General features: G+C 35.7%; 1 long non-coding RNA gene across 1 annotated transcript; it reads left to right on the forward strand.

The window, feature by feature from the left end:
• The first annotated feature begins 809 nt into the window (after nt 1–809).
• LOC132727294 (uncharacterized) lies at nt 810–10615 on the forward strand. The gene is made up of 2 exons (XR_009625331.1): nt 810–9659; nt 10396–10615. It is a non-coding gene; the product is annotated as an uncharacterized LOC132727294 (long non-coding RNA).
• The last annotated feature ends 8292 nt before the right edge of the window (nt 10616–18907 follow it).

Consider the following 18907-nt stretch of genomic DNA (forward strand, 5'->3'; position numbering starts at 1 on the left):
ACATAGTATATAGTGAAAAAATCAATAAAGGGCCATAATTCTGTTAAATTTGGTCGCAGCGAAAATTCCTTCCTTTAGTACCATCTACACATTAAGGTTATTCATCCCTGTAAGTTTAAGCAAAATCTGCCATCGGGTTTAAGAGGAGTTGCGTTCACAAGATTTCGGGACGGACGGACAGACGTACGGACGGACGGACAAGTGCAACGCTATATGCCCCCCACTTTGTGGGGACATAAAAAAGACCTTTGGTTGTGAAGAATGATGATGGCTCAAATGGTTATTTCTGTGCTCACCTGAGAACAGAATGATATATTATCTGCAATTAAATGTCAACTTAAATAAGGTCCTGTAAACTTTTCAAGATAAGAAGACCTTCTGTCCTGTGAATTGAATTCACAATTACTATTTACGTATCATTTCCTAAATATTTTCAGATTTTTCTGATGAAGGCCAAATTTTCTACTAGTGTAGGCCAAATTTCCTGGTCAAAGCATTTTATAGCTATGGGTCTGATCAACCTCATGGTAATCTTGACCTTTTATGAAAAGACATCAGAATAAATAGTGGTCATCTACTGATTATTATGAAAGAGAGAAAAACAAGATTCCTAAAGGATGGCAAAAATGGCAGTAAGTTTTGTTTTGTACAAGTTAGAATCAGTTCCTAAAAAATAAGAGGGCCATGATAGCCTTAATATCGGTAATCTGATTATTAAGGCTCTAAATGACAAGGAACAATTAATATTGTTAGCTATGAATGAAAAGCAGATACATGTAAAATGATAACATTCTCCAAACTGGATGGTAACATGTGTCAATGCTGTATGCCAAAAATCAGAGGCTGTGATAAGTAGTTGCTGAGAAAACTGTTACGAAAATTTCCTACCATTGACCATTAATGTTGAAAATTTAACTAATTCTGTAAACAGGAAATGGATGAGTGACAGACCTGAAATCGAATCCCAAGGTATGAGACCATGTGTCAATGATGTTAGCCAATCATCAAGAGGCTGTGATAAGTAGTTGCTGAGAAAACTGTTACAAAAATTTCCTACCATTGACCGTAAATGTAAAAAAAATAACTAAGTTGGTAAATAGGTAGTGGACAAGTGACAGACCTGAAATCGAATCCCACAGTATGGGACCATGTGTCAATGCTGTATGCCAAATAACAGAATCTGTGATAAGTAGTTGCTGAGAAAACTGTTACGAAAATTTCCTACCATTGACTATTAATGCCAAAATTTAACTAAGTCAGTAAACAGGAAGTGGAAGAAAGACAAATCTGAAATTGAATCCCACGGTATGGGACCATGATGCAGCATTTAATTTAATTTACTGTCTCACTGTCAATGCTGTAAGCCTATTACCAAGAGGCTGTGATAAGTAGTTGCTGAGAAAACTGTTACGAAAATTGACCATTTATGTTGAAAATTTAACTAAGTCTGTAAACAGGAAGTGGATGAGTGACAGACCTGAAATCGGATCCCACAGTATGGGACTACATGTCAATGCTGTATGCCAAATATCAAGAGGCTGTGATAAGTAGTTGCTGAGAAAACTGTTACATAAATTTCCTACCATTGACCATTAATGTTGAAAATTTAACTAGGTCGGTAAAAGGAAGTTAACGAGTGACAGACCTGAAATCAAATCCCACAGTATGGGACCACATGTCAATGCTGTATGCCAATTATCAAGAGGCTGTGATAAGAATTTGCTGAGAAAACTGTTACAAAAATTTCTACCATTGACCATTAATGTGGAAAATTTAACTAGGTTGGTAAACAGGAAGTGGATGAGTGACAGAACTGAAATCTAATCCCACGGTATGGGACTATGTGTCAATGCTGTAAGCAGGCTGTGATAAGTAGTTGCTGAGGAAACTGTTACAAAAATTTCTACCGTCGAAAATTACGAAAATTTCCTACCATTGACCATTAATGTTGAAAATTTAACTAAGTCTGCAAACAGGAAGTGGATGAGTGACAGATCTGAAATCAAATCCCAAGGTATGAGACCACGGGTCAGTGCTGTAAGCCAATCATCAAGAGGCTGTGATGAGTAGTTGCTGAGAAAACTGTTACGAAAATTTCCTACCATTTTTCATTAACATGGTTCATACAGACTTCTCAAACATAAATTTAGGGCTTTTTCAGGGCCTTTTTAACTAAATTTAGGGCTTAATTTTCATGACATTAACAAGCACCTGATTTGTAGTTCTTTGTTCATTTATTCGGATGCCTCAGACTTTTTCCTTAAAAAATCAGATAATTCAGAATAAGTGTTTGTGCCCTAGTCAATTTGTCCCCGTGTCAATTCACCCAAAATACGGAATTATATGTTATTAAAGGATATTTATTTTGTTTCTCAATTGCATTGTAAATCATTTAGATTATTAACCAACTAAATAGTTTACAAACTACATTTAGGGCCTTCAAAATAGTAATTTTGGATCAGAGAGTGGTAATTTAGGGACTTTTCAGGGCCAGCCATGCTTTTCATTTTGGGTCATTTTTTTACAATTTGAATAATTATTCTGGAAAAACGAGGAGCTCAAATGATCTGAAATTTTGCACAAATATTAGTGGTCAAGACCTACATCAATTGGTACATTTATCTGGAAAAAATATTTTCAGTCCCATCATGTCAATAAACCTCAGTCAATGTCAATGACCCTGCAAATCAAGCGGTCAAATTAGCAATGTCAGTAAACTAATTATACTTAGATATTAACAAACGACCTGAAAAAACTAGAACTGCCACTGTCATGGCATGAATACCCCCTGCATACCACTTTGTCAGAATCAAGTGGCCATTCAGAGCTCAAGGACAACCACCCTGCCAAATCTGAGTTACTAAGCCAGTGCATTGCTAAGTTATGTATTCTACATGCTTCAAATGTGAAAATGTCAAAATCAATACACTGCAGACAGGCATTCTTAAACATTTGAGCAGACAAGCTTATTATAGTAAAAATCCCTGTGACTTGACTTTTGACAATTAAGCAGAAAAGCTGTTTTACTCAAGGCCCCTGTGACCTTGACCTTTGACCCAGTGACCTCAAAATCAATAGAGGTCACCTAATGGTCAGGATCAACCTACATGCCAAAAATGGAGACTGTGGCTCAAAGGAATCTTAATTTATTGGGCGGACTAACTTGTTGAAGTCAAGGCCACTGTGACCTTGACCTTTGACCTCAAAATCAATAGGGGTCATCTACTAATCATGACTAACCTCCATGCCAAATATGAAGATTGTGGGTCAAAGGAATCTCAAGTTATTGGGCGGATAAGCTTATTTTACTCAAGGCCCCTGTGACCTTGACCTTTGCCCCAGTGACCTCAAAATCAATAAGGGTCATCTACTAATCATGACTAACCTCCATGCCATATATGAAGATTGTGGGTCAAAGGAATCTCAAGTTATTGGGCAGATAAGCTTATTTTACTCAAGGTCCCTGTGACCTTGACATTTGACCCAGTGACCTCAAAATCAAGAGGGGCCATCTACTAATCATGACTAACTTCCATGCCAAATATGAAGACTGTGGGTCAAAGGAATCTCAAGTTATTGGGCGGTCAAGCTTTTTTTAGTCAAGGCCCCTGTGACTGACCTTTGACCCCAAAATCAATAGGGTCATCTACTAATCGTGACTGACCTCCATGCCAAATATGAAGACTGTCGGTCAAAGGAATCATAAGTTATTGGGCGGAAAACCTTTTTTAAGTCAAGGCCCCTGTGACCTTGACCTTTGACCCAGTAACCACAAAATCAATAGGGGTCATCTACTAATCATGACTAATCTCCATGTCAAATATGAAGACTGTGGGTCAAAGGAATCTTAAGTTATTGGGCGGACAAGCTTTTTTTTTCTCAAGGCCCCTGTGACCTTGACCTTTGACCCAGTAACCACAAAATCAATAGGGGTCATCTACTAATCATGACTAATATCCATGTCAAATATGAAGACTGTGGGTCAAAGGAATCTTAAGTTATTGGGCGGACAAGCTTTGTTTTTTTTTCTAAAGGCCCCTGTGACCTTTGACCCAGTGACCTCAAAATCAATTAGGGTCATCTACTAATCATGACTAACCTCCATGCCAAATATGAAGACTGTGGGTCAAGGGAATCCTAAGTTATTGGGCGGACAAGGACAAACTGACGGACGGTCGGACTTGGTTGTGGGGGGGGGGGTATAATTATGATTAATTTTCATACAACAAGGCGGTATTTCAAAGACATTTGTTGCGATTATGATCTTGCAATACTTGACACCATGCTGTGTCTGCTATATAAACAATAATGCACAAGAAAGGATGTCAACTTACAAATATTTATTTGTCGGTAAATTTTATGACAGAATCCCCGCTGCTACCAGAAATATTTTATTGCAGGGGCTAAGTTATTAATCTGTGTCAGCAGTCATAAATCAAAACAAACAAACATGTACCCTAAAGCACATTAAATCTATCACGTGGAAAACAAGTGAACATACAGTATTTTTAATTCAGTTTCCATGCCTCAATTTGATACGTTCTATAATAAGTTAATTGCCGTGCGCATGCCGTAAATGCGTGACGTAAGGAAAAACCTTAGCTTGGTTGGTCGCTATTTATGTAAATACTTTAAATAGTAACACCCTAATTTTATGCATGGAATGCCCTCATGAATGATTCACCCTAATATTATGCATGGAATGCCCTCATGAATGATTAATCATTACGATAACACACTTTACAGACTAATTTTCGTATTAAATTAGCCATTTTTGGAAAGGTAAAAGTAAAGTTGATGATTCTCGCTTCCATTGATATCATGCAAGTCAAGATTCTCGCTTACATGGGGAAATCGATAAAGCAATTTATAAGTGAAGGTCATGGTCTGTCTGCTTATTTTTAAGGGCTATCTTTGAAGATTATTATGTTCAAGTTTGAAGACAATCCATTCAAAAATAACAGTTACAGCCAATAATAGCAAGAACAAGCAGAATTTGGACATTTGACCTTGAAGGTTAAGGTCATTTATGGATGAAGGTCAAGGTTAGTGTGGTCTACTGACCAGGTTTTTCTATTTTTAGCTTTAGCGTCCCCTTAAAGGGGCCAATCAAATTAATGTGAGCAAAGACTACCCAAAAATGCTACAGACAAAGTTTGGTGATCATCCATTAATAAGATCTGTAGGAGAAGATATTTAAACATATTTCTATTTTTAATTTAAGCGGCCCCTAAAAGGGGATAATCAAATTAATATGAGCAAACTTGATAAAAGACTACCTAAGAATGCTACAGACAAAGTTTAGTGATCATCCATCAATTAGTTCTGTAGTAGAAGATATTTAAAGATTTTTCTATTTTTAGCTTAAGTGGCCCCTCAAGGGGGCTAATCAAATTAATGTGAGCAAACTTGATAAAAGACTACCCAAAAATGCTACAGACAAAGTTTGGTGATCATCCATCCATTAGTTCTGTAGCCATAGACGTTTAAACGTATATCTATTTTTAATTTTAGCGGCCCCTAAAAAGGGGCCAATCAAAATAATATGAGCAAACTTGATAAAAGACTACCCAAGAATGCTACAGACAAAGTTTGGTGATCATCCATCTATTAGTTCTGTAGAAGAAGATATCTAAAGGTTTTTCTATTTTTAGATATAGAGACCCCTAAAAGGGGCTAATCAAACTAATATTAGCAAACTTGATAAAAGACTACCCAAGAATGCTACAGACAAAGTTTGGTGATCATCCATCCATTAGTTCTGTAGAAATAGACAATTTAAGGTTTTTCTATTTTTAGCTTTAGTGGCCCCTAAAAGGAGCTAATCAAATTAATATGAGCAAACTTGATAAAACTCTACCCGAGAATGCTAATGACAAAGTTTGGTGATCATCCATCCATTAGTTCTGTAGGAGAAGATGTTTAAAGGTTTTTTTATTTTTAGCCCTAGAGACCCCTAAAAGGGGCCAATTAAAATAATATTAGCAAACTTGATAAAAGACTACCCACGAATGCTACAGACAAAGTTTGGTGATCATCCATCAATAAGTTCTCTAGAAATAGACATTTAACGGTATTTTTATTTTTAGCTTTAGCGGCCCCTAAAAGGGGCCAATCAAATAAATATGAGCAAACTTGATAAAAGACTACCCAAGAATGCTACAGACAAAGTTTGGTGATCATCCATCCATTAGTTCTGTAGAAGAGGATGTTTAAAGGTTTTTCTATGTTTAGCCCTAGAGACCCCTAAAAGGGGCCAATGAAATTAATACATGTATGAGAAAATTTGATAAAAGACTACCCAAGAATGCTACAGACAAAGTTTGGTGATTGTCCATCAATTAGTTCTGTAGAAGAAGATGTTTAAAGGTTTTTCTATTTTTAGCTCTGCTGACCCCTAAAAGGGGCAAATTGGAATGACATGAGCAAATTCAAGTGTGACTGTCACAAGGATGCTACAGACCAAATTTGAAGTAAATCTGCTTAGTAGTTTCAGAGAAGAAGACGATTGTTGACGCATGACGACAGCCGATGGACGCCGGGGCATCCCCCTTTGACCCTGAGCTTTCTGCTCTTGTGAGCTAAAAAGTTATGATCCAGGTACAAGTTTGCAGACGGCAACGCCGCCAGGACTATAACAATACCTCTACTTTTTTAAACAAGAGGGCCATGATGGCCCTGGATCGCTCCCCTGACACATCAACCTCATCCAAGCAATATGTTAGACAAGCATCCTGGCCAAGTTTGATGACAATCGAGTCAAAAATGTGACCTCTAGTGTGTTAAAAAGGGTTTCCATATTTGGGCAATGCGACCTAATTTTTCAATAGAGACGACCCATATTCAAACTTGACCTAGAAATCATCAAAACAACCTTTCTGACAAATTTCCTGAATATTTGGTTCAAAACTGGAGCCACTAGAGTGTTATAAAGATTTTTCTATTTTTAGCTTCTGTTACCTAGTATTTGACCAGAGATGACCCATCTTCGAACTTGACCTAGAAATCATCAAAACAACCTTCCTGACAAATTTCCAGAATATTTGGATCAAAACTACAGCCAGTAGTGTTAACAAGCTTTTTCTATTTTTAGCTTCTGTGACCTAGTTTTTGACCGGAGATGACCCATCTTCGAACTTGACCTAGAAATCATCAAAACAACCTTCCTGACAAATTTCCAGAATATTTGGATCAAAACTGCAGCCAGTAGAGTGTTAACAAGCTTTATTTATTTTTAGCTCCTGTGACCTAGTTTTTGACCGGAGACAACCCATCTTGGAACTTGACCTAAAAATTATCAAAACAACCTTTCTGACAAATTTCCAGGATATTTGGATCAAAACTGCAGCCACTAGAGTGTTAACAAACTTTTTCTATTTTTAGCTCCTGTGACCTAATTTTTGACTAGAGATGACCCATTTTCGAACTTGACCTAGAAATCATCAAAACAACCTTCCTGACAAATTTCCAGAATATTTGGATCAAAACTGCAGCCACTAGAGTGTTAACAAACTTTTTCTATTTTTAGCTCCTGTGACCTAATTTTTGACTAGAGATGACCCATCTTCGAACTTGACCTAGAAATCATCAAAACAACCTTCCTGACAAATTTCCAGAATATTTGGATCAAAACTGCAGCCAGTAGAGTGTTAACAACCTTTTTCTATTTTTAGCTCCTGTGACCTAGTTTTTGACCGGTGATAACCCATCTTCGAACTTGATCTAGAAATTATCAAAACAACCTTCTTACAAATTTCCTGAATATTTGGAGCAAAACTTGAGCCACTACAGTGTTATAAAAAAAATTCTATTTTTAGCATCTGTGACCTAGTATTTGACCAGAGATGACCCATCTTGGAACTTGACCTAGAAATCATCAAAACAACCTTCCTGACAAATTTCCAGAATATTTGGATCAAAACTGCAGCCAGTAGTGTAAACAAGCTTTTTCTATTTTTAGCTCCTGTGACCTAGTTTTTGACCGGAGATGACCCATCTTCATACTTGACCTACATGTAGAAATCATTAAAATAACCTTCCTGACAAATTTCTAGAATGTTTTGATCAAAACTGCAGCCACTAGAGTGTTAACAAGCTTTTTCTATTTTTAGCTCCTGTGACCTAGTTTTTGACCAGAGATGACCCATCTTCGAACTTGACCTAATCATGAAAACAACCTTCCTGACAAATTTCCAGAATATTTGGATCGAAACTGCAGCCAGTAGAGTGTTAACAAGCTTTTTCTATTTTTAGCTCCTATGACCTACTTTTTGACCGGAGATGACCCATCTTCGAACTCGATCTGTATTTCATTAAGACAAACATTCTGACAAAGTTTGACAATGATCCAATCAAAACTGTGACTACTAGACTGTTAACAACAACCCAATTGTTGACGACGAACAACGCACGACGACGGACGCCGGACATAGCCCCATTATTATACCTCACCTTGACAACTTTGTGGTCAGGTGAGCTCAAAAAAAAGTCGAGCTAAAAATGTGACCACTAGTGTTAACAAGGTTTTTTTATTTTTAGCTCCTGTGACCTAGTTTTTCATCCGAGATGACCCATCTTCGAACTAATCGAGCTATTAGCTAGATAAGCATCCTGACAAAGTTTGATGATGATTGAGGCAAAAATGTGACCGCTAGAGTGTTAACGATCAAGTGTGGACGGAGGACGGACATTCAACGATCCTAAAACCCCGAAGATTAATTCACAGATAAGATAATTTCATTCGAATATGTTTGCATTGCAAAATTCTCCAGTTCGCTTTTCATTGTACATATCGTGACATTTCATTTTTCAAACACCCTCGGAATGATCGGCTATTATGACCGACGAAAAGGCCCAGGAAGTTTCAATTGCCCTTTCACAAAATCTGATTTTATTCCATAAAGGGCGTCGCGATCTGCGCGGACGCCAACAAAACTCACAACTGTCTTGCTAGACTTCATGACCTGAATCACTTCATAAATCAGGGATGAAAATTAGCGGAGGCCCAGTCGCCCACGGCGACTTAATTTGTAATTGGACCACCAAAAATCTGAAAATAATCGTCCAGTCGGCGACTAAAAAAATCGGCCGTAGATAAAATTAATATCCGCCATTAAATCAACTCACGTGAAAATTCAAAGGTGCAAATGAGCGAATTGGCTCCAAAATTATTAGATTGGCTCAAGAAAATCACGATTGGCTCAAACTTACAAAAAGTATGACTTTTGGAATCTCCGGTCTAAATTTAGCATTTGCTATTTTAAGAATGGAAAAGTACACATTTGGTTTTCCATTTTTAATTTGCGCTTTACCGCGTCTTATCTCAAAACACAGCGACACAGTCTACTTCTTGTGGGTCATTGACTGGTTTATATTTTCAACTTCCCTTCTAAACTAAATATCGATATGAACAGTAACACAGTCTAATACACTGGCCCTCACCGTTTGTTTACATCAGCTGATAAATATGACACTAATTGTCGTGAACATACCTGGCAGATTGTTGAATATGCATTGAAAAATTGGGTCTTAATATTTAATATGAAACAATAAGTAGCGGCATCCCAAGATTACTCAAGATTATCGCTAATCAAATCAGAAGTTCGGGTATGAAATAGCGACAAATTATGTTCTGCAGTTGACAACTTGACCTGTTGACGGTAAGTTTGCATTCAGTAAATCTTATCGTTGTTGATAAACAGATCAAAGAAATTATTAGTTAAGAGTAATGGTTGTTTTTATTTTTGTGTTTTTTTTTCATTTCTATATATATTTTTTTTTTGGGGGGGGGGGGGGGGTTTGATTGCCATTTAATTCTGACCTAATTATGCCTTTACAAGGAATTTATTTGATATTTGGCTTTACAGAGAATTCCTGGGAAAACAAGCAATTATCATAGTATTGCAAGCAATCCATAAGTCCCCTACCGGTTAGAACCCCATCAACATTCTGAAGGGCCATTGGCCATTCACTAATGTTTCAATTTTTCTCTATTTTAAATAAATTTGTTGGAAAAGTTCTTTTAAAGTGATCACAGGAAACAGTTTTTATGAACAGACAGACAGACGGACTGAAGGACACTCTAAAGTTAATATTTGAAACATCCCTCTAAAAAGATTGACCTTGATTTGGCTTAAAATCAAATTTAAGTTTTGTAACCCCTAAAGCTCTTGCTGAAGTATTCATTTATAAATGGCTTATGACTGTGAAATATTAAAGAAAGATTCTGTTAAGAAGCATACAAAATGCCTTCAGGTAACTTATACTGATTCCTGTACACTTATAATGACAGTAGTACATGTGATTTTATTCCTGAATTATCTTTAGTTTAGAATTTTCAATATTATTTTCTTCACTCTTCTTACTTTCAAACTTGTTTCTTCTGTTTTATTTCAGATACAGATAGTCTTCAAGAAAAATCTTTGTCATTAACCAAGCAAGCTGAAGCAGCACATTGGAATGTGTTTCTGCTGTTACTGTCATGCCACTGACTTAACCAGGCAAATGTTATAGCTACTGAGCTGGAAGCTTTTATGATTATTGACTGTAAATTATATAAGTTTGATGTGTTAATGTGATAAAAAATGTAGGTACCAAAATAAAAGTGGACAATATAGTTTATGTTTTTCTAAATACCTCATGCCGTACCATTTTGCCTTTGAAAATAAAATACAGGCACGCAATTTTCGCTGCTAAAAAATTGGCAAAAAATTTTGCCAGTGCTAGCCCCATTTCCGTTCATAAATTGTTGGTCCACTAATATATTTACTGGGCCAACAAAATTTTACAGTCAGTGGCCCAGGTGGCCACCAAGCTTAAATGGTTAGTTTTTATCCCTGTAAATATCTCTGAAAATCTTGACCTTTAGTCTTAATACCCTGCTTTTGAATATTACATATAATTGCATAACATGTATTAGACATTCCAATGTAAGTTGTTTCATTTACTATATGTACATAATGAAAATCAATGACCCCCCCCAGGGTGGTGCCAATTTTGACCAAAGGGCTATAATTTGAACAATCTTGGTAGAGATGTTTCAATGTTTCATGCCAAATATCTAACCTCTAGCCTTTGTCAATTCCAAAAAGTATATTTTTAAGTCTATATTATATAAACATAAGGAAAACCTATGACCCCCAGGGGCTGGGCCAATTTTGACACTAGGGGCAAAATTTGAACAACTTTTGTAGAAGACCTATAGATGATATTATATACCAAATATTAAAACTCTAAGCCTTGTACCTTCATAGGAGATTTTTTAACTTTTTTACTATACATACACAATGAAAATAAATGACCTCCGGGTGGGGCCAATTTTTACCAAAGGGCTATAATTTAAACAATCTTGGTAGAGGTCCACTACACATTGTTTCATTACAAATATCTCACCTCTAACCTTTGTCAATTCAGAGATTTTTTAAGATTTTACTACCGGTATATACATATATGAAAAACCTATGACCCCCCCCCCCCCCCCAATTATTATTTGTAAATTAAAAAGATGGCGAGTTTTATGAAGATAATATTAAAGTTTTGACCCCAGGGCTTTTATTTGAACAATCTTTGTAGACACTTACTAGAAGATGTTTAATGCTTAACATTTAAACTCTAGCTATTTGGGTTTTTTCAAAGAAGATTTTTTAAGTTTTTGCTATACACATATAAGGAAAATCAATGACCCCCGGGGCGGGGCCAATTTTGACCCTAGGGCTTTTATTTGAACAAACTTGGTAGACACGCATTATAGAACATGTTTCATGCTAAATATCTTAGCTCTAGCTCTTTGAGTTCTTTAAAAGAAGATTTTTTAAGTTTTTACTATATGCATATAGGGAAAATCAATGACCCCCTGGGGCGGGGCCAATTTTGACCCCGGGGCTGTTATTTGAACAAACTTGGTAGGCACTTACTAGAAGATGTTTCATGCCAAATATCTAAGCTCTAGCTCTTAGGGTTTTTTAAAAGAAGATATTTAAAGTTTTCTTTTTCGGTTGCCATGGCAACCAGAGTTCTGCATGGAATTGAATTCTTTGAACAATTTTTAAAAGTGACCACCAAATGAACATTCCTGTGAAGTTTGGATGAAATTGGCTTATTGGTTTATGAGGAGATGTCATTTAAAGTAAAAGTTTACAGACGGACGGACGCCAGACGAAAAGGGATCACAAAAGCTCACCCTGTCACTTTGTGACAGATGAGCTAAAAACAGGCTTGTTGATAAAAAGATGCAATGCTGGCGCTTTAGGGGCGCTTAGACATCATACTCATGTTCTTTATTTACAAAATAATGCTGCTGAACTTTTATACTGTATGTCTATGTAAACTAAGTGACCCATAAGGTGGTTTTGCTATAATTTGAACAAAATTGGTAGACATCCACTAGAGAATGTTTCATACAAAATATCTAAGCTAAAGCCTCAATAGGAAAGTAAAAGAAGAATTCATTTAGATAATCAATGACACCCCCTGACCCCCATGCAGGGCCAATTTTGTTCCCAGGGTTTTTTCTTGAACAAACTTGGTAGATACTCACTAGAACATTCTTTCATTCAAAATATCTAAGCTCTAGCTGTTCTGACTCTTTTAGAAGATTTTTTTTGTTTTCATAAATATAGGGAAAATCAATGACCACCTTGAGTGGGGCTAATTTTGACCCTAGAGATTTTATTTGTAAAAACTTGGTAACACACTAGAAGATGTTTTATGCTAAATATCTAAGCTGTAGCTCTTTCTTTTTTTTTTTTTAAAGAAGATTTTTAAAGATTTTTCTTCCTGTTGCCATGGCAACCAGAGTTCTGCATATACAATTTTCAAAGGACATTCCTGTGTAGTTTGGATCAAATTAGCTTAGCGGATTATGAGATGTTGTTTAAAGTAAAACGTCAGACAAATTGCAATCACAAATGCTCATTTTGTCAGCACTCAATATACTTCCCAAAGGCATACCTTAGCTATCATATCCCCATCATAGTAATAGCGTAGAGCCCTGCTTAATTTTTCATAATTCATTGTTGGCTTGTTTTTTCTCTGTCCCCACATTTGAGCGACCATTTCTGGATTATTCAACTTAAAATCTCCCTCATCTCCAACCCATTGTATCACTTCCCTACAATCCTTGTCTGTTAGCAGTTCCAACAAGAACTGCCATAACTGAATTTGTCCATTGTTACCTGTTATAATAAATAATTGAAAAGAACATTTTATACACAACTATGGTATTGTCAATCCTGATTTTAATGACAGCTACATCTGTTATTGCAGATTCACTTACAATAAATACAACAACAATCATTAAATGTGGTAAATACCACATAAACAGCTTTTGCCTGGATCATAGGAGAAACAAGAACGTGTTTGTTAAACACAAATGCCCCCGGCTCCAATTCTTGTCAGTAGCAATATTTCAAAAAATGTTTACCCATTCACTCAGTTATGGACAGAAACATTGCCAAAAATTGTAAACACAAGTTATATAGCTTGACAGAGTCATGGCATTTTGTAATTGTGAAATATATAAGTTGCCAAGTCATTTCTATGACTTGTGAAGTGATAAATATTCAACTTTATCAAATATATATAAATGTAAGAAATCTATACTTGGCACCCTTGACCTTGACCCACTGACACCTCTAGAATATCATGCAAGTTATCTTCCTACCAAATATGAAATACACCTGTCAATAAATAAAGGCTGTATGGGCAAAAATGTTAAAATCTATTGTGAGCATTGATGACCTTGACCAAACTGACCCCTAACTCCATCCAAAGGAAGAATACCATGCAAGTTATCTTCCAACCAAATATAAAATAAATCTGTCAATAAATAAAGGCTTTATGGGCAAAAGTGTAAATCTATTTTTAGCACTTGTGACCTTGACCCAACTGACCCCTAACTCCATCCAAAGTAAGAATAACATGCAAGTTATCTTCCTACCAAAAATGAAATATATCTGTTAATAAATAAAGGCTGTATGGGCAAAAGTGTAAAAATCTATTTTTAGCACTAGTGACCTTGACACACTGATCCCTAACTCAATCAAAAGGAAGAATACCATGCAAGTTATCTTCCTATCAAATATGAAATACACCTGTCAATAAATACAGCCTGTATGGGCAAAAGTGTAAAAATCTATATTTAGCACAAGTGACCTTGACCCACTGATCCCTACCCCAATCAAAAGGATGAATACCATGCAAGTTATCTTCCTACCAAATATGAAATATATCTGTCAATAAATAAAGGCTGTATGAGCAAAAGTGTAAAAATCTATTTTTAGCACTGGTGACCTTGACCGAACTGACCACTAACTCCATCAAATTTTATGTTCCTATCAATTATAAATGACATCTGTCTATAGAATAAGGTTAATACACCTGTAAACATGTAAAAATCTATTTTTAACATTGGTGACCTTGACATTGGTGACATTGACCTTGACCCAAATGACCCCTTACTATACCCAACAAAGGAGGACCTCCCTTGGCATGTTTGTATTAAACATGAAAGACATCAACCAAAAAATAAAGGGTGTATGAGCAAAAATGTTTAAATTTCATTTCTAAACCAGTGACCTTAACTTTGACCCTAGAGACCACTTACTCCACAAAAAACTAGAACTATCACTAATGTGATTAATACCCCCACAAGTCTGCCTCGAAAATGAGGATGTTACTAGTAACAGAATACCTTGTAAAAGAATTGAAACATAGAGTTATGGTTGTGGGCAATTAAAGATAATTGTGGTTCATGTATGTTGCATTTCCTTTCAATGTGGTTGGCCATTGATGAAGTTTAATTGAATTACTCTGTAATAAGTCCAGAAAGACAAAGAAAAAGAAACAAGGGCAATATCTCTATAAATACTGAAGATAGAGTTATAGTTCTTTTGCACTGCACTTCCTCTTATTGTGCTTAACCATTGTATGAAGTTGTTTTGAATTCCAACCAGTACGTTTTAAGTTATGCTCCGGACAAGGAAAAGTATCAAAGGGCAGTAACTCTGTATTTTGTCTAAATGGAGTTATGGCTCTTGTGCACTGCACTTCCTTTGAATGTCCTTGACAACTGTATGAAGTTGTACTGAATTCCAAACAGTAGTTTTCAAGTCATGCTCTGGACAAGGAAAAGTAACAAAGGGCAATAACTCTGTAATTAGTCAAGATGGAGTTATGGTTCTTGTGCACTGCACTTCCCTTTATTGTGCTTGACCATTGTATGAAGTTGTTTTGAATTCCAACCAGTCATGCTCTGGACAAGGAAAAGTAACAAAGGGCAGTAACTCTGTAATAAGTCAAGATGGAGTTATGGTTCTTATGCACTGCACTTCCTCTCAATGTGCTTGACCATTGTATGAAGTTATAATGAATTCCAACAATAAGTCTTCAAGTTATGGTCCTGACAAAAGAAAGCAATGGAAAAGTAACAAAGGGCAATAACTCTGTAATTAGTCAAGATGGAGTTATGGTTCTTGTGCACTGCACTTCCCCTTATTGTGCTTGACCATTGTATGAAGTTGTTTTGAATTCCAACCAGTAGTTTTCAAGTCATGCTCTGGACAAGGAAAAGTAACAAAGGGCAGTAACTCTGTAATTAGTCAAGATGGAGTTATGGTTCTTATGCACTGCACTTCCTCTCAATGTGCTTGACCATTGTATGAAGTTATAATGAATTCCAACAATAAGTCTTCAAGTTATGGTCCGGACAAAAGAAAGCAATGGAAAAGTAACAAAGGGCAATAACTCTGTAATTAGTCAAGATGGAGTTATGGTTCTTGTGCACTGCACTTCCCCTTATTGTGCTTGACCATTGTATGAAGTTGTTTTGAATTCCAACCAGTAGTTTTTTAAAGTCATGCTCTGGACAAGGAAAAAAAAACAAAGGGCAGTAACTCTGTAATAAGTCAAAATGGAGTTATGGTTCTTGTGCACTGCACTTCCTCTCAATGTGCTTGACCATTGTATGAAGTTATAATGAATTCCAACAATTAGTCTTCAAGTTATGGTCCGGACAAAAGAAAGCAATGGAAAAGAAATAAAGGGCAATAACTCTGTAATTACTTTAGATAGAGTTATGGTTCTTATGCACTGCACTTCCTCTCAATGTGCTTGACCATTGTATGTAGTTATATTGAATTCCAACCATTAGTCTTCAAGTTATGCTCTTGACAAAAAAAAAGAAGGCAATTGAAAAGCAACAAAGGGCAATAACTCTGTAATTACTTTAGATAGAGTTATGGTTCTTGTGCACTGCACTTCCCCTTATTGTGTTTGACAATTGTATGAAGTTGTTTTGAATTCCAACCAGTAGTTTTCAAGTTATGCCACGGACAAGGAAAAGTAACAAAGGGCAATAACTCTGTAATTAGTCAAGATAGAGTTATGTTTCTTATGCACTGCACTTCCTCTCAATGTGCTTGACCATTGTCTGTAGTTATATTGAATTCCAACAATTAGTCTTCAAGTTATGCTCCGGACAAGGAAAATGCAACGGACAAAAAAAAAAGCAATGGAAAAGCAACAAAGGGCAATAACTCTGTAATTACTTAAGATAGAGTTATGGTTCTTGTGCACTGCACTTCCCCTTATTGTGTTTGACAATTGTATGAAGTTGTTTTGAATTCCAACCAGTAATTTTCAAGTTATGCCCCGGACAAGGAAAAGTAACAAAGGGCAATAACTCTGTAATTAGTCAAGATAGAGTTATGGTTCTTGTGCACTGCACTTCCTCTCAATGTGCTTGACCATTGTATGTAGTTATATTGAATTCAAACCATTAGTTTTCAAGTTATGCTCCGGACAAGGAAAATGCAACGGACGTCTGGACCGACCGACCGACCACCGGGTGACTCCTATATAGCCCCCCAAACTTCGTTTTTGGGGGTATAATTAGAGGACCATTAAAGGTATCCACCTACCAAATATGCAAGATATCATTAAATAAATTAAGCAATTAAGAGAAATAACGATAAATCCCACTTGCCGGAATAGGTTAACCAGACAAGGCCCTATTTTCAAAGTGAAAAAAGGGAAATAACTGTGGAATTTGGATGACACAGTTATATAACTTGGCAATATCATGTACTTTGTATTGATAAGTAAGTGTGGAAATTATGAAGCCATTAGTATAGATAGAACTTAAGATATTTCCAACTTGCCGTTTTAGGTTAACCATTATTCATTTTCTAAGTGCTGAAAAGGGCCATAACTTGGTAAATATGGAAGCCATAGTTATATAACTTGACCAGATCATGTACTTTGTATTGATTAGTAAGTGTGTAAAAGAAGCCATTGGTACAGGTAGAACTTAAGACAAGAGGGCCATGATGGCCCTGAGTCGCTCACCAGAAACAACTGTTTTTCAGTGTTATTTTTCAAAGAACTTGATGAAAGACCAGTCCACCTCAACTTTTACTTGCCCTTCTAATTATTGAAATATTTTGCCCTAATATTTTGGAGGCTTTGTTAGAAATATCTATGTTGCAAGTGTGTTCCCATGAGACTAAATAATACAGAATAAACAGGTCTAGGATTTCATGATATTTACGGACAGTCTGTAAATTTTTGGACGAGCCATAATTTTACAGATTTTTGTATCTGTAAATTTACAGACATTAAGTAAGAAAATAGTAGAAGCTGCATTAAAATTCAAAACCACAGGTTAAAATTAATAAGGTTACATACTATATGATTAAATGTAACAGTATGGTGAGATTCAAAACTATGATGACTTTCAATTTTCACTTTTATTAAATATATTTCAAAATCATCATACAAAGATGAAACTCACCACATTACCTTTGTAAATATAAACAATCAATAAAAAAAAACTAAAGTCAGTGTGCCCGGTTCCGCACAGGACCCTGTCCCGCACACTTTCCCATTTTTCATTTTGTCTTGAAAATTCAAATGAATTTATTCAGTTTTCATTTGTGTTTCACTGAACTGGCATGTTTTCAACAGGATAGGACATAATCTGGGATCTTGCCCCCCCCCCCCCAGCCTCTCCCTGGAGAAAGCAGACGAAAATGTAAATACATGTACGTGGCTGTGTAGGTCACACATAAAAACATCTTATTCAGCAATTAAACCATGCTAATTTCTATTTTAATGTTAAGATTATTATAAAAAGAAATGTATGTTTTTGTAATGGCAAATTTGCTGTTAGTTATGAAATATGCACATGAATTAACTTCTCCCAACTACCAAACATCAAGTAATTTCACCTTGATTCTTTTGTTTAAAATAAAACCAAACTCTTAATCGAACAAATCATAACTAAATAGATGAAAAAACTTTCAATCATAATTTTTTTGTCTATGCTTGGTACCTACATGTTGTAAAAAAGTATATTTCCATTGCTGTTACATGTTTTCTGTGTGCTACTCTTCTTGGAAATAAATGTTTGTATACTGTAGTAAGAATGTGCATTAAATTTATTTGAAGTCCTGAAAATTTGCCAAAAAAATATACCTTATCTGGACTTAGAGATGTTAAATAATTTATAAAACATGTTTAAGATGTAAAATAACCTTTCAGTTTAAAAATGGCCTTGTGTGCGGAACCTAGTCCACTATTTATTATATTTGGCCCATTCCTGTTGCTTAAAAATAGAAGTATGACCTACTTAAGATAGAAATGTTTTGGTCATCAGTTTTTATGGGCAAAGGATGTAATTTTCAAAATAATATCAATTATAAGAAGAATTTTTAACTATAAGATAATTTTCTTATTTTTCCTTAAAAAAGTGTATGACTCTAGTCAGAAGATGCAGATTTTAGTGTAAAATTAAAAACAGCAAATTCACATTGAATATAGATTTGAAATTTATGGATTGAACAAGAAACATGGCAATGCCACGAAACCAGGTTTTCAATTATCACCATTGTAGATAAATATGTTGTATTTG

Source organism: Ruditapes philippinarum, unplaced genomic scaffold (genome assembly GCF_026571515.1).
Source record: "Ruditapes philippinarum isolate M1 unplaced genomic scaffold, ASM2657151v2 ctg3535_1_1_1_1, whole genome shotgun sequence".
Lineage (NCBI taxonomy): Eukaryota > Metazoa > Mollusca > Bivalvia > Venerida > Veneridae > Ruditapes > Ruditapes philippinarum.